The sequence below is a fragment of the Pituophis catenifer genome, unplaced genomic scaffold (genome assembly GCF_029215685.1).
Source record: "Pituophis catenifer annectens isolate HBS135680 unplaced genomic scaffold, rPitCat1.0.hap2 SCAF_6, whole genome shotgun sequence".
In the NCBI taxonomy this organism is placed as follows: Eukaryota; Metazoa; Chordata; class Lepidosauria; order Squamata; family Colubridae; genus Pituophis; species Pituophis catenifer.
In genome coordinates, this window is record NW_027256886.1 from 100447908 (window position 1) to 100451546 (window position 3639).

Here is a 3639-nt window from a genome sequence, read left to right on the forward strand (position 1 = left end):
TAAGTGCCTTTAACCAGAAGCCATGCAGCTCATCCGGTCCAGGTGCACTCCAGTTCTTCACTTTTCTTGACTGTCTTTGCACCATTGCTTTTGTTATTTTCACGTCTTCCATTTTATGCACTTTAATAGAGTCTTCAACCTGTTTGATCCATTTTGCATTTCTGTTGTGCTTCTTGTTGTTTTCCCACAAATTCTTCCAGAATTTCAGAGCTTTCTCTTTATCAGGCTTTTCATTTGTTGTTACTCCGTTTCCATTTTCTAAATTCTTATAAAACTGGTGCTGATTTGCTCTGAACTGTGAGTTTTCCTTGAACTGAGTTACTCGGTTTTCATACCTTTTAATCTTTTCAGCGATGGCAACAACCCTCTGCTTCAGCTCTTCAATTACTACTGCAATCTCCTTATTCCTTAGATTGTATCTTGCTTCCAGGCTGCTTTTGACCTGCTTGTTCTTTAGCTGACCTTGCCTTAGGTTCTTCAAGTTGCTCAAATCTCCACGTACTTTTTTGATCTTCAATTCTAACCAAATTTTCCACTTAGGCTTCCCCTTCGTGCCTCTTTGGTTCTTTTGTATTTTCAACCCCAGTTCTTTGGTGGTTATGACAGCTGCTGCATACATCAGTTGGTTAGTTTCGGCTAACGTAGTGTTGTTATTATTATTATTATTATTATTATTATTATTATTATTATTATTATTATTCCTTAGGGTCAAGAATGAGAAGAAAATGCTTGTGCAAAATGAAGAAACACCTGCCTGTGATGGACAGAAGTATGTTTGCTGTCAGTTTTTATCAGCATAAACGCAGATAAATCTCCTTGTGTTAGAACTTTTAACAACTGCTTTGGACCTCAGGTGACCTCAGTACCTCCTCCTCCCAATCATTAAAGCAGCCCCTCTTTCTTTCAAGCTTCCAAGCAAGTCTGAGAAAAGAGACACAATACTTTTAATGCATTGATTTCCCAAAACAGAGTTAGAAAGGACCTTGGGGGGCTTCTAGTCCAACCCCCTGCTCAAGCAGGAGACCTTATAGGAGACCTCAGACAGGTGGCTGTCCAGTCTCTTCTTAAAAGCCTCCATTGATGGAGCATCCACAACGTCTGTTCCACTGACTAATTGTCCTCACTGTTAAGAAGTTTCTCCTTAGTTCCAGGTTGCTTCTCTCCTTGATTAGTTTCCATCCATTGTTTTATTCCATGTAGCCATTTCAGACAAGTGGCTGTCCAGTCTCTCTTCTTAAAAGAGCTGGATATTTCTTCTGCTTGGTGTCAAGCTCAGGGGGAAAGAGGGTCTGTTTTAATGAGCAGCAAAAAGGTGTCAGACGGTCCATGCGTGAAGGTCCAATCAAACTGATTTATTGCTAACAGCCGATGGGCAGGAATCTTCTCAACCAATGGGTAGCACCTGCTTGGACTTAGATGTAGGTTAATGGCATTCGGTGGTGGTGGGGGGTTGCTTTTAGTCTGGTTGTGTACCTACATAGGGATTGTAGGCTGATCCCTCTTTTAACTCTGCCCCATGTTCTGCCACTGGTATTTGAAACCACAGCCTATTCTACAGATGAGTATTATTTGGCAATGCTCTTGTCTATGTTATGTCAGATGTCAGCTGGTAGAAGCCCAAACTGAACTAAGGGTATCTACAAACAACTTTCCTTTGAAGGGGATGACTGTCTTACCCTGAAAAATGGTCAATCTCCATCCTGATTTCTTGTTTGGTAGTTCTGCAGCTTAGCCTAGCTTTGCTCAGGTTGAGGTTGTCTGGACCTTTTGGTCTGTTATCTTCCACCAACATAGCTAAATGCTAGACTAGTACTTGGGGCAGCTTGGGCATCATTCATTTCTGAATCTCCTGGGTTAATCCTGGATGGAGACTTCCCTCTCAGTCTAGCTTGACTTACATATTTGTTGAGATGATAAAATAGAAAGAACATGTGAAAGTAAAACTGAAACTCCTCTCCTCTGCTTGTGTTTTGCATTTGGAACAGATTTATTTTCAGGTGGGGAGGGGGAGTAGAACTCCCTAGCGTCAGAGCATGTTAATAATAATATAGGAAATACTAGTGCTCTGATAGTCATTTCAAAAATCCTTTCTTAGTGAGCACCTAGAAGCCAAAAGGAACATACATGGCAAATTTCAAGTTTGTAGGCTTTATGGTTCTGGAGATTTTGTGATGATGTGTGAGTAGTATTTCCCTTTTATATAGATAGAGATGATAGATGATAGATAGATGATAGATAGATAGATAGATATATGAGAGAGAGAGAGAGAGAGAGAGAGAGAGAGAGAGAGGAGAGAGAGAGAGAGAGAGAGAGAGAGAGAGAGATTTTTTAATATGATTCTTGAAAGCTGTTAATTGATAGATATTTGTACACGTGATATTATTTCAATTAAGTTTATTCTCTCTTTTTCCCCCTTTTTGTCTTACAGAGATTGTTGGACAGCACAAGAAATGTTTCTGTAAACCTCATAAAGCCAGCAAATTTCCCAATAATGTTTTTATTCCTGGACCGCTGCCTCAAGTGTGAAGGGAAGGCTTAGACAAATACATAATATTAGCTGCAAATTAGCCTGTTGTTGTTGTTGTTGTTGTTTTGAAAAAAGTTTTATTTTAGATTAAAAATAAAAAAAAAAAACACAACAACAATAACATAAAAATATCATCCTTACAAACGATTATAGACAGCATCTCAATCGGTTAAAATCATTTCGTGCTTACAATTCTCCAAATCTCCTCATATAACAATTATTCTTTACTTAAACTAAAAATACATATTTAAACATTTCATATATGCTATCTCATCTCCATACTTTTTTATCAAACCATTGATAAAATATCTCCCATATCAAATAGTATTGTTTATCTTCCTGTTCTCTTATTTCAAATGTCAATCTACTCATTTCAGCACAGTCCAACATTTTCATAATAATTTCTTCATCGGTAATTATCTTCTCTCCTTTCCAGTTTTTGGCAAATACAATTCTGGCCGCTGTTAAAATGTTCACAATTAAGTATTGTAATTCTTATTAAATGTCTCTGGTAGGATTCCTAATAAAAATATTTCTGGTTTAAAGTCTTTGTCTTTGTCATTTTTTCTAACCACGTATGTATTTTAGTCCAAAATCTCCTTGCTTCCACGCATGTCCACCACATATGGTAATACGATCCTGGAGTTTGATGACACTTCCAACATTTCTCGGATTTATTCTTAAACATCCTGGCTATTCTCGTCGGGGGTAGATGCCACCTGTAAAACATCTTATACAAATTCTCTTTATATGCTGTTGACATTGTCATTTTATAATTATGTGACCACAGTTTTTGCCATTTCTCTAAATCAATACTATAACTATAGTATACTATACTATACTATAAAAATTTTTCCCCATGCTATCATTGATTCTTTGACTTGTTCTTCTTCCAGTTTTGCTTCAAGTAAATATCCATATAGCTTTTTAATTATATGGTCATCTGAACCCATTAATATCTTGTCTAAACCAGTTGAAACACTATAAATACCTTCTTGCTTAAAATCTTCTCGATATCTGGAAAGTATTTGCATGTATGAAAACCAATCTGTTGTTGTTGTCATTATGCTGGTCTGTCATGATTTTTGGTTTCTGCCAAGAGTTCGGTCCTT